The sequence below is a fragment of the Protopterus annectens genome, chromosome 15.part0, assembly GCF_019279795.1.
Source record: "Protopterus annectens isolate FY-2018-M chromosome 15.part0, PAN1.0, whole genome shotgun sequence".
Lineage (NCBI taxonomy): Eukaryota > Metazoa > Chordata > Ceratodontiformes > Protopteridae > Protopterus > Protopterus annectens.
In genome coordinates this window covers 76,019,515-76,033,318 of record NC_056749.1, presented here as the reverse complement: position 1 = coordinate 76,033,318, position 13,804 = coordinate 76,019,515, and positions in this window count along the sequence as shown.

Below are 13,804 nucleotides of genomic sequence, written 5' to 3'. Positions count from 1 at the left end.
GCGATGACAACCAACGCTGGACTTAGACTTTGGAATTCGGCCGACCGAGGACCCGCCTGACGGCAGGAAAACCCATCTGTTATGACTGCAGCTGTATTAGCACTCAAACATCTACATTTATGGTAGGTACAAAACTGTACTTTTTAAGGCTTCTCCATCAAAAGCTAAATCTTCCAAGGCTAAAAAGTGATCCCCGGCTCCATCAGTATCTTCGGAGCCGCCGGAGAAAAAGCAAAACCTTCAACGACATCCTCTTTTCCATTGTCCTCGGGGCCGCAGGAAGTGTCAGTGGGTATGGAACCTGCTTCGGCTCCAATTTTCTTGTAGCCTGTTCGGAGCCGGTCGCTTAGCATTAGGCCGGTATCTCCTCCTTGCAGGTCTCCTTCAGAGAGGAGGTCTCTATCTCCTTCCCTATCCTCCAAATCCTCCAGGACCTTATCGGATGTGGATGTTGATAGAGTGGTGCAGAGACTTCTTCAGTCAGTAGTACTGTCAAAATTGTTTTTGGCTCCAACCCAGTTGGCTCTGGAGCCGGTTCCTCAACCTACATCGATACTTCCTCCTCCGAGCGCATCTCCCCTTTCGGAGCCGGAGTGCTCGGCTCCGTGTGATGTCCCTAGGTCGTTTTCAACAGCCCCTTCTGGCTTATTGGTTCTGGCATCAGCTCCGACCCCGTCGGTGCCATCCACAGGGTTCAGGACACAGGATTCATTGGTCAGACCAGAGGGAGAGGCTTCGGGACATCTCTCTGCTCCTAGCTTCCCTCTCGGTGCTTCAGCTCAGGGAAGCCTGACACCTGTCTCTGCTTTGGAGGCTGGTCGATCTTCAGACCCGGGAGGACCAGCTTTCGAGACCATGCGGAGTGCGCTGGCCAGGTCGTCAGCGGCATCATACGGTTCAGTCACTCTGTCCCCTACAGCACCGGTGCAGGTCTCTGATCACCCTCTATCTCTTGACAGCGGAGCCCCAAGGCCTCAGGGTACCCCCACAAGTGGTCCCCATATTTCTGAGGGCCCCTCAGAGTTTTTGCCTAAGGAGCCACCCAAAAAGAGAACCTGCAAGAGGAAGCACATAGAGTCCCAAGATGAGTCTCTCTCACGTGAGACACCGACCTCAAGGAATCGGTGGGGTCCCCTAAGTCATCCTCTGAGGATGTTTCTTTCTCTGACATCCTAGCGATTTTGAAGCAATGAGGTGACTGGCCATCCAAACCCCTTCCGAAGAGGAGTCTGTGTTCCTGAAGGCCTTTGGTGCTCAGCCCTCCGCCTCCTGGGTGTCTCCACCCTTCAAGCTTTTGGATCTGGTTTATCGAAGGGTGTGGGAAACCCCTGACTCTGTGGAACCAGTCCCCAGGAGACCCAATACATTTTTGTCTGCCCCTCCTGATAAGGAATTTCTATCTAAGGGGAGTCCCTGTGGATGCCATGGTGGTGGCAGCGGCCACCCAGAAGGAATTAGCTGAGACTTCTTCCACCGTCCATCCTCCTAACAAGGAGTCTAGAACTATGGACCGGTACATGAAGCGTACGTTTTCTTCAGTGGCCTTTACTTTGCGGTCACTGAATTACTTATCACACTTTACACTGCTTCAGAGAAACTCTTAAAGGAGTTTGGAGATGCTCTAATGGGTAACGTTTCTGAGGTGGTGGCTCAGGTCAACGCTCAGATGTCTACCCTCAATTCTATTGCAAACTCCTCCATGAGGCTGATCTCCCACGCAGCCAAGGGTGCAAGTAGGGCAGCAAGTTCAGGAGTCGCTCTTAGGAGACATGCCTGGATGCGCCTTTGTCATTTCGCAGAGGCCTTCAAGTCTACGTTCACCGACGCCCCGTTTGATGGTTCCTCTTTGTTTGGAACCAAGGCGAAAGACACCCTCACTAGGTGCGAGCAAGAGGGAAAAACTCTGCCGTAGGAGTCAGTTTTTCCCTTCCCTCTAGGCCTTATCCTAAGGCCCAGAGGGGTGGAAAGATGTGGTTCAAGAAATCAGAGTTTTTTTCCTGGTGCACAAGGTGAGCCCCCCTCCAGAGGCAGGGGAAGGGGTGGTTATTTAGGTAGATGCCGCCCTAGGGGCAGAGGAGGCCCTCGCAACTCGAGAGACCGTGTTTCCTTTCATAGTTCTCCCTACTGCCGCTCCTGATGGGAGGCCCGACTATGCATTTCCGGAGCCAGTCGGGGGTTGAATCTCATTATACCCGAAGGCCTGGCAAGATATCACCCAGGACCAATGGGTTTTACGAATAATTTCTGGAGGATTTGTCATTCTTTTCTCGTCAAATCCCCCTCCAATCAGGAAAATCCCAGATGTTCCACCCAATCAAAGGGATTACGCAGCTTCAGAAGTTTCAAAGCTGCTAGAAAAAGAAGCCATCCAGCATGTCCCCTCAGACCAGATCGGATTAGGGACTTTCTCCAGATTCCTTTTGGTGCCGAAAAGGACAGGGGACCTGAGACCCATTTTGGATCTCAGCCGATTGAACACCCATGTGCAAAAGTCCAAGTTTGAATGGTCACATTGCAGTCTATTCCCCATTATTGGGAAAAGTGTGGATGTGCTCCATCGACCTCAAGGATGCTTACTACCACATAAAGATGGACAGGGCATCCAGAAGTCACCCACACTTCTGGCTGGGAGCCACTTTCAGTTTCGAGCCCTGCCCTTTGGTCTCGCCACAGCCCCCAGGTTGTTTACCAAATGCATGGCAGTGGTGACTGCTCACTTGAGACGTCAGGGATTCCAAGTGTTTCCATACATGGACGACTGGCTCCTTACTGCCACCACCAGACATCTGCTACTTCAGACCAGAGATGCTATCAACCTATGTCAACAGTTGGGCATCACCTTGAACTGGGAAAAATCTGCCTTGTTGCCCTCGCAGCATGTCACGTCTATAGGCGCCGAATTATACACCATTCTCATGCAGGCATTTCTACCACAGGAAAGAATAAGAGTCCTACAACAACAGGTTTATGCCTTGCTCCCTCTGAGAAGAGTGAATTCAAAATTGGTCCTCCAATTATTGGGGATGGGTGGCTGCTACGATTATGTTAGTCCGCCTGGCAAGGTTACATATGAGGCTCCTTCAGTGGCTACTCTTCGCCCAGTGGTCTCGTCAACGTCTTCCACTTTCTCACCCTGTTCTACTCACAGACAGGTGCAAACAGGATCTCAGTTGCTGGCTTCACACTGACAAACTCAGTGTGGGAAAGCCCTTCGTTCCTTCACCTCTGGTTACCATGGATGCCTCCCAGATGGGGTGGGGGGCATTCTCTAGGCAGGACAGTCCAAGGCACATGGCAAGAGCATGAGATGCATCTGCATGTCAGCGTCCTGGAGATGAAAGCAGTGCTACTAGAGTTGCAAGCACTTCAGAGCTTTCTTCCTCTTGGGACTATTGCAATCCACTCAGACAGTATGTCGGTGGTATGGTATCTGAACAATCAGGGAGGAACCAAGTCGTATCCCCTTTGCAGAGAGGTTATGCGAGTGTGGCAGTGAGCAGTGTCTTCCCAACGTTTTCTGGTAGCAACGCACATTCCGGGGAAGTCTAATGTGATCACAGACAGGCTACGTAGAGCTATTCTAATGCCTCACGAGTGGTCCCTGTTGTGGAGCAGATTTTCCGCAGGTGGGGTCAGCCTTGCTGTGACCTGATGTTCATCGTGTTACACTGCTGCAGTCATTACACTAGGGTTATCCTGCCACCAGGCAGTCCCGCAGTCGGCCTGAGTTCCAAAGTCTTGGTCCGGCGTCTGTTGCTGTCGCTTCTTCCCTGATGTCAGTGCACCAGGGGTATGTAAGATGCATCCGACGCCATTTTCTTCAGTCTTTCTTGCTGCATGGTGCCCGAAGCAGAAGCAGTTTGCAAGTGCCGGTCGGCCGACTCCTGAGGTTTTCGAAGTCGAATTTCAGATCCGAAGTCTTCAATAAAGCTAAGTACCCCATTGGGGAAACCTTTTTTCTTGCCTCAGACCGATGTCAGAAAAAGTTAATAACTGTATTTCTTGTGGGAAGCAAATACCTCATAAGGACTTCCACTCTTACTGTATTCCATGCCTAGGACCTGATCACGACGTCACTAGTTGTCGGTTTTGTGCTAGATTTAACAAACCCACTATAAAAAGACGTTTTGATTTTGCTCTGCACTACTTTGGCCGAAGGTTCAATTATACGATGCCGTCGGATCAGCCAACTACCTCAATACCGAAAAAACGCAAAGACAAGGATAAAGACAGGCACCCGAGGTCCAAAACCGACCTGCCACAAAATTTATGGGCAGAGGTACAAAAACAAATTTCAGCCCTCATGGACATGAGAGCTATTCAAAAAGTACCACAACAGGAACAAGGACAAGGATTTTACTCAAGACTTTTCCTGATCTCCAGAAAGGACAAGGCCTGGAGGCCCATACCAGACCTTTCAATTCTGAATACTTACCTGGATATTCCGAAATTCAAAATGTTGACATTACAGCAGCTTCTACCCATGCTGGGCAAGAAGGCTTGGCTTGTTACTCTGGACCTTAAAGAGGCATACCTGCATGTCCCTATCAGACAAAATTGCAGAAGGTACCTCAGATTCAAAGCTGGTACACTGCACTACCAATTCTCTGCACTGCCCTTTGACTTATCTACTGCGCCCAGGGTCTTCACAAAGTGCCTGGCACCAGTAATTGCATTTTGCAGACAAAAAGGAATTCAAATATATCCATATCTGGACGACTGCCTCATTCAAGCAGAGACAAAGGACATTCTGCTACAGCATCTGGCATTTGTAAAAAGGTTGCTAATTTCTCTAGGGTACACAGTAAACGAAAAGAAGTCAAAACTAGTACCCTCGCAACAGATTATATTCCTGGGTGCCAACTTAAATACAACAGCCCAGATGGCTTACCTCGCGCCAGACAAACAAGTTCAACTAACTCAATATTTTCAATTGCTGACAAAGTCCCATCTCCCTGCAAGAAAAATTCTGCAGGCCCTGGGATTCATGGCATCCTGCGTACTACTAATACCATATGCCAGACTGCATATGAGGAAATTGCAATGGCACCTGAAAAGTGTTTGGACTCAAAACTTTCACAGTTTAGAAGCAGTAATACCAATGTTTCCCTGCCTACAACAGGAGTTTCGATGGTGGGCACAGGCATGTCACCTAAACAAGGGTCAGCCTTTTACCCAACCCACAGCCAGGCAAACTGTAACAGATGCTTCGGATTACGCCTGGGGAGCACACATGGCAGGAAAATGCATTCAGGGCAAGTGGACCACAGACCAGATGCATCTTCTCATAAATCAGAAAGAGATGTTGGCTGTTCAAAATGCCCTAACAACTTTCAAGGACCTTCTACATCCAGGACAATTACTACTAAAGACAGACAACTCCACAGTAATGTGGTACATAAACAAGCAAGGGGGCACTCATTCTTATCCCCTATGCAGGCAAGCCATGACCTTGTGGAACACAGCTCAAATACTCTGGCAGACTATCTAAGCAGAAATATCATGGGCCCTCACAAATGGAAATTGAATCCACAAATCTTCACCATGGTAACGCAAAAGTGGGGATGCCCAGGCACAGATCTTTTTGCCTCCCCACTGAATTGCCAACTACAAAAATTCTGCAAAGGACTTATCACAAGCAAGCATGGAAAGTGGATGCTCTTCTGTTCAGCTGGAAAAACCTAAAAGTTTATGCCTTCCCGCCACTGCCTCTCCTTTTCAAAGGTACTCCTAAAAGCCAGACAAGAAAAAACACAGATGATCCTGATTGCTCCAGACTGGCCACGACAGCACTGGTACCCCATCTTAAGGAACTTGGCTCAAGGCCCACCATGGATTTTGCCTCAAATTCCACACATTCTGACTCAACGAAACAATCAGATCCTGCACGGTCAGCTCAAAACCCTAAATCTGGCTGCATGGCAGATGCATTAGTCAAACAGACAACACCTCTCTCTAAAGCTGTTATGGATGTCATTTTGGAGGCCAGGAGGCCTAGCACCAGGAAAGCTTACTCAGAAAAATGGAAGAGATTCTGCGCGTGGAACCAAGCTCAAAGCCTTGAGCCCTCTTGTTCCAAACATTCCTCAGATTTTACAATACTTAACTGAGATGCTGGACAGAGGCCTATCCTTCTCATCAATTAAGATCCACGCCTCTGCCATTTCAGCACATTTACAACATGGATCCTCCTTTATTCTCTCATTCCTTGCTAAAGCAGTGCCTCAGAGGGGCTAAAAACATAAGAACGCCCTGGAGAGCACCAACACCAACTTGGGACCTTAATTTCGTTTTGGAAAAACTGACCCTGCCACCTTTTGAACCAGCCAATACAGCTGATCTAAAATTTTTATCATGGAAAACAGCTCTGCTCCTGGCAGTAACTTCAGCACGAAGAGTCTCAGAGCTACAGGTATTAATGGCAGTGGAACCTTTTATAATTTTTCTTCAGGACAGGGTATCTTTAAGGACAAACCCTACCTTTATGCCAAAGGTGGTATCTAGTGTGGCTCTTAACCAAACCATCCATTTGCCAACTTTTTATCCAAACCCCCAGAATAAAGGGGAGAAACGTCTGCATTCTTTGGACATACACAGCCAGCTACGCTTCTACTTGGACAAAACAAAAGCTTTCAGGAAAACTGAGCAACTGTTTGTAGCATATGCTGCAGCATCACAGGGCAAGGCTGTCTCAAAGCAGAGTATATCCAAATGGATAGGACACTGTATTCGGTACTGCTACACACAGCATGGAAAATCATTCCCAATTAACATTAGGCCACATTCCACCAGGGCAACAGCCACTTCAACAGCCTTTCTCAGAGGAGTACTACCAAGGAAATTTTGGAGGCTGCAACTTGGTTTTCAGTGCACACCTTTACCAAGCATTACCACCTGCCTCTTTACTCTAAATCCAGAGCAGGATTTGCCACTGCAGTTCTGCAGGGCCTCGTAGCCAATCCTAACTCTTTATAGACCAGCCACCCAACCTCAGCTTTGGGATTCTACCCAAGTGTAATGACTGCAGCAGTGTAACACTATGAACATAGTACAGTTTTGTACCTACCATAAATGTAGATGTTAGAGTGTTCACACTGCTTCAGTCCAGGTTACCCACCCTCCATTCCCTCTGAACTAGCTGGACTTCTCTATACCTTTCTATCCTGTACAACCTTTGGGGTGTATTTGCTGGTAACTGAAGGTATTGTTTTTATTGTATATTTTTGATTAGTAATATGTATTGCCTACCTCCTTGGAGGCACCTGACATCTGGGTAGGCACCTGACATCTGGGGCAAGAAAAACTGAAGAAAATGGCGTTGGATGCATCTTGTATACCCCTGGTACACTGACGTCAGGGAAGAATCGACAGCAGCCGACGCCAGACCAAGACTTTGGAACTCAGGCCGACTGCGGGACCGTGTGACTGCAGGATAACCTTAGTGTAATGACTGCAGCAGTGTGAACACTCTAACATCTACATTTATGGTAGGTACAAAACTGTACTTTTGCCAGCCCCCTCAATACCAAATACAGCAGCTACTTCACCCTTATGCCCCCTCAGGGGGAGTCACCCAGGGATGCTCTAGTCCACGATTGGCTCTCCGGTCTAGTGTATGCCTTCCCTCCGTTTCCCTTGCTGTCAAAGGTTATTCAGAAAGCGCAATCCTTGGGAAGCAAAATGATTCTCATTGCTCCACACTAGCCTCGCCAAATTTGGTCACGCTTTCTCCATCCCTATCTCCATGGACGCTCCTTGGATTCTGGACCCACAACCAGACTTTACTGACTCGCATGTCAGGGCAGCTCCATCCCATTCAGACCCTCCGGTTGACAGCTTGGCTACTCCACTTCCGTCATTAGTTAGGCTTCACCACTTTTCGCCGGAGGTGATTCATATTCTATCTTCCTCTCATAAGCCTTCGACCAGGAAGATTTATTACAGCAAATGGAAGAGGTTTTCCATCTGGGAGCATGCCAAAAAGATTGACTCTTACACAGCTCCAATCTCGTCAGTATTGGAGTTCCTTTCTATGCTTTTCAACCAGGGTTCAGCTGCCGCAACCATTAAAGTCCAGTTGGTGGCGATTTCTACCTTTCGTGTCGCAGACTAACCTAGCCTAATGACACACAGACTCTGTAAGGCTTTCCTGAAGGGCATTTTGTTGCTTCGTCCTCCTGTATCTAAACCTGTTATGCCTTGGGACTTAAACTTTGTTCTACAGGGTCTTACCTCACCCCCCTTTGAGCCTGCAGTCACTTAAGATTTAAAACTATTAACTTGGAAGACTTGTCTTTTTGGTAGCCCTGACGTCAGTCAAGCTTTATCAATCAACCCACCTCATTTGATTTTTCATAAGGACAGGGTTTCTCTCAGACCGAATCCTTCCTTTCTTCCCAAAGTAGAGTCAGTTAGTAACCTTAATCAATCCATTGAATTGCCAGTGTTTTTTCCTCGGTTCTCAAACAAGGCAGAATTCAAATTTCATCATTTGGATGTGCACAGACAATTACGATTTTATTTACACAGAACGAAGGACCTCAGAAAATCCGATCAGTTGTTTGTTTCATTTTCGGAAAACAGAATTGGGTCCCCTGTTTCCAAAGTCACGTTGTCCAGGTGGATTTCCAGTTGTATTTCTTTCATGTATACTTCAGGGGAAAGAGATTTACCATTCTGAGTGAAGGCTCACTCTACCTGGTCTGTTTCTACATCTACAGCTTTTCAGGCCAGATGGTCTATGGATGATATTTGTGCTGCGGCTACTTGGGCATCTCCTCACACCTTTGCTACTCATTACAAGTTAGATGTGGTATCTAGAGGCAGGTCTTCCTTTGGTTCCACAGTGCTCAGGAGTATTTTCCACTGAGCCTCCCAGGATTTAGGTGCTGGGGACTCTGTCCCACGGGTAAGAATGTAGGTGAGATTGGACTACATAACATCAAGAAGTTATGTACTCACCATAACTTTCGATGTATGTAGTCCATCTCTCATCATGTTGTTTCTTACCCCCCCCCCCAACCTTCCCCTGTCCTGGAGGATCTGGAGGTTAGACCTGGTTTCAGAGCTCCTTTCATTCTTGGTTTGTTCTTCCTTCCTTAGGTGGTGTTATGCATGGAGAATGAGTGCTGGTGCTCGCAGCAAACTAGATCTGGGGAATAGAGAGCAGTACAGCATGGGATACCGTCTTAGCCCAGCCAATAGAAAGACTTTGAGCTAAAGTATGGCCGAGTCGAAGCTAACGTTTGGCTCCGAACCCATGGGTAAGAATGTGAGGCGAGATGGACTACATACATCGAACGTTATGCTGAGTACATAACTTCTTGTTTTGATCTGGTCAGGTACAGCAGAGTTTATGCAGTTGCTTAAGTGTTTGTATATGGCATTTGCATACACTTCTGCATAGTCAGCATTGATGTCTACGACTGTGAGTGGTATGAAGCTTTTTACATCATTGCTTAGGAGGCTGTAGCTAGCTTTGGTAATTTTTTTTTTTATAATTTTTGTTTCTGTGAGGGTGTTAGTTCCAGTAGTTAGTTCAAACGAGACTGATTTTTGGTCTGACCTAACCAGGGAGAGCATCACACATGGGGAATTGTAGCCCCCCCCCCCGTGTTGGTGATTACTATGTCCAGAACATTACAGTCCCTGTGGGGTGCAGACTATCTGTTCAAGAGCATTTGTGTTAAAGTCCAGGAACTTCTGGCAGAGTGTGTTTTTGCTCATGCATGTCCCCCCAGTTAGGGTCTTAATTCCCTTTGGACGCCTGTTTACTGAGAACATACAGCAGGTAGTAATGAAGGCCAGAAAGCTTACTACTAGTAAATTGTATATTAGCAAATGGAAAAGATATTCTAGTTGATTTCAACAACATAACCAGCATTTCTTTAGGGCTAGTGTTTGTGTGGTTTTATGGTGCTTGTGTGTTATTATTCTGTAGCCTTTCTTACTCTTCCATCAAAGCTCATTTATCTGCCAATGTTAAGTTGTCTGTCTCGCCTTCATTCTTGCTGGATGGGTTCGGAGCCGAACCTCGGCTCCGACTCGGCCACTCTAAAAGCTCGAGAGCTAGTTCCACCAGCTCGAGGCTCCCCTATATCCCACAATGCTAGGCGGTAACTCCCCAGATCTCGTTTGCCGCTATAGCGATTGAGGTGCTCTTCTAAACAGCTCTTCAGGTTAGTTGCTTTAAAACAAAAGTTTAACTAGTTAGACCCCTTTAAGTTAGTTTTTTCTATATTAATTACTTAATTAGGTAGTTTCTTTCCATTCCCTTCCAAATTCTCCCCCTTTTTTCCAAGAACCTTCAAGAGTTCTTCCCTTAGGCCTTTAGGCCCCGTCCCTCCCTTCCTAGTAGCTGGAGTGACTGTGTTTTTGTAGGGAATTATTTAAACTAATTTAGTCTAATTTAGTTTAATTTAGTTTATTTTCAGTTAGTGTAATATGTGTGTGTGTGTCATGTGAGTGATTACTCTACCTTCTTAGAAATGTCTAAGGAATCGAAGGTCTCAGGCTTTAAGAAGTGTGACTCGTGCTGTCAGAAGATGTCTCTGAGAGACGGTCACACTTCTTGTGTATACTGCCTGGGACCTTTGCACCTGCAGGACTCATGTGCTGTTTGCCATAGTTTCAGCCCTAGAGTTCTGCAGGAGCGAAAAAATTAAGGGGCTTATTGAAGCCTGAGGGGCCCCCGACTCAATATTCGGGGAAGCCCTCCAAGCCTACCAGACCCGTCTGCTCCAGTGTCTGAGTCGTCTCCTGGGGCTTCGAAGTCTGTTCGAGCATCGACTCCGGCCGGAGCTGATGATTCTCGAACATATGTTTCTACTGTTTCCTCGGCTCCAGCCGGAGCCAAGGTAGACACCGCTGAGTCGGCTCCGATAAAGTTATCGGAACCGACTTCCAGGAAGAGGTCAAGGTCACCATCTATCGGCTCCGTTCATTCGGCTCCAGCATCGCCATTGTTGTCTGAACGGAGCCATAGATCCCACTCCTCTAGGTCGTCGAGACTGTCAGATCCATGACCTTCAGAGGGTGGTGAGTCGACTTCTCAAGTCCGAGGCACTGGCCCAAATGCTTCAGAGCCTGACTCAACAGTCGATGGCTAATCCCGTCACTCAGAATGTTCCTCCTCTGACTCTTTTGAGTTCGGAGCCGGGCGCTCGACCGAGACTGTGGCTGCGCCGGAACCGATACCTTTGTCTTCGGTTCCGCTGCCTGCTCCAATGTCCTCTCTGGAGGAATCTCGGCGCCGACTTCGTCGGCTCCGAGGGGGCGAGTGGCATCTGATCCTTGTCCGACCCCGCTCTCCCTCTCGGGGCTTCGGCGCTGGTGAGTTCGGCTCCGACATCGGCCTCGGAGCCATTACTGTCGGTGCCGGGGGAGGTTTTCAGCTTTTCAGAGCGGAGACCTCTGGCTCTGCCTGACAGGGGTGCCTTTGAGGTCATGAGGAGCGTGTTAGAACCTGGTTCAACCCCACAGTCGGCTCCATCTGCCCCTCCCTCTACGGTGCCTGCGGTGATTTCTTCTCATCCCCTCATCCCGGATCGTAGAGAGCCAGCGCCTCAAGTTTCCCCAGTGGGGATCTCCTCCTCTTCTGAGGCCTCTCATGACCCGGTAGGAGAGCCCCCTAGGAAGAGGTAGTGCAAGAGGAAGCACATTGACTCCCCTGAGTCTGTCACCTCTGACACTGATTTAGAGGATTCTGAAGGTTCCCCTCGTTCCCCCTCTGAAGATGTCTCCTTTGCAGACATCCTCGAAATCTTAAAACAGAGGGGGAATTGGCCAGCCCTTAACCCATCAGAGGATGAATCAGTGTATCTTGAGGCGTTTGGCTCTCGCCCTTCTACCTCCTGGGTGTCCCCTCCCTTTGACCCCCTCATGCAAGTGGTGGCAAGGAAGGCCTGGACGGCTCCTGACTCAGTGGAACCCACCCCCAGGAGACCATCAAAATTTATCACTGCCCCCAAGGACAAAGAATTCTTGACCAAAGGCATCTCTGTTGATGCTATGGTGGTGGCTGCGGCCACCAAGAAGGAGCTAGCTGATCCTTCAGTGCCTGTTCATCCTCCTAACAAGGAGTCTAGGACTATGGACAGGTACGGGAAGCAGATGTTCTCGTCAGCGACCTTTTCTATGCGCTCACTGAATTACCTGTGTCATTTCACTCGTCTTCAGAGGGATTTGCTCAAGGAAGCGAGTGAAATGTTAAAGGATCCAACAGCTGCGGGTTTTCAGGATAGGATGAACTCTCAGCTGGCGACCCTTAACTCAATAGTTAATTCCTCCATGCGCCTCCTTTCATATGCAGCGGATGGAGCGAGTAGAGCGGCAGGTACAGGCATGGCCTTACGTCGGCATGCCTGGATGCGGCTATGTAACTTTGCGGACCCTTTCAAGGCGTCCTTCACTAACTCCCCTTTTGATGGATCATCCCTCTTTGGTCCTCAAGTGAAGGAAACCTTGACTAGGTGTGAGACTGAAGGCAAGACTCTCTCTGCCGTGGGAGTCGGTTTTTCTACTCCTTCTAGGCCTTACCCCAAAGGCCAGAAGGGGGGGAAAGATGTGGTTCCACAAGCAACCACAGGGAGTTTTGCCTGACGCACAGAGTCGATTCCCCTCTAGAGGCAGAGGGGGGAACAATAATGGTAGACGCCGTCCTAGAGGCAGAGGGGGCCCGCAGAATCAGGGCAGTCGAGAATCCTTCTCTGACAAGCCCTTTCAGCATCCCTGAGGTTGCCCGACTGTCCACCTTCGGAGGCAGTCCGGGGAAGATTATCTCTGTATCCAAAAGCCTGGCTTTCCCTCACTCAAGACAAATGGGTACAGTCTATAATTTCCGAAGGCTACAGAATCCCTTTCCTTTGCATTCCAAAGCAGTCCGGAAAATCCCTTCCAGATGTTCCACCCAGTCAAAGGGAGCAAGCAGCACTAGAAATTTCAAAGCTGCTGGCAAAAAGAGCCATTCAACCAGTTCCAGCAGACCAACAAGGGTCCGAAATCTACTCCAAATTCTTTTTGGTTCCAAAGAAAATGGGGGACTGGAGACCCATTTTGGATCTCAGCAACTTGAACAAGTTTTTCAAGAAAACAAAATTTCGGATGGTCACGCTGCAGTCCATTCTGCCCCTTTTGGGGCGGGACAACTGGATGTGCTCTATAGATCTCCAGGATGCATACTATCACATCAGAATGAGCCGACGCTCCAGGAGATTCCTCCGCTTCAGGCTGGGAACCAGTCATTTCCAGTTCAGGGCCCTGCCGTTTGGACTCACTACAGCCCCCCGAGTGTTTACCAAATGCATGGCAGTGGTCGCCTCTCATCTGAGACTACAAGGATTCCAAGTGTTTCCGTATTTAGACGACTGGCTCCTTACAGCCCCCACCAAGCATCTTCTGCTTCTTGCCAGAGACTACACCTTACACACGTCAAACACTAGGCATTTCAATAAATTATGAAAAGTCTGTCTTGTCGCCTTGTTGTGTTGTTACCTTCATAGGCGCAAATCTAGACACGGTCAACATGTCAGCCAGACTCACAGAGCAGAGAGTAGCAGACATACACAGACAAGTCTCTCTTGTCTTGCAGAGCAACAAGATCAAAGTCAGACTAATCCTGAAGGTCTTGGGGATAATGGTGGCGACTATCCCTCTCCTTCCCTTAGCCCGATTCCACATGAGAATCTTACAATGGATGCTCTTCACGCAATGGTCATACCAACAACTTTCAATGTCCCATTCCATTGCGATAACACAATCGTGCAGGAATCATCTTTCTTAGTGGATCACCCCCCCCCCAGCTCTT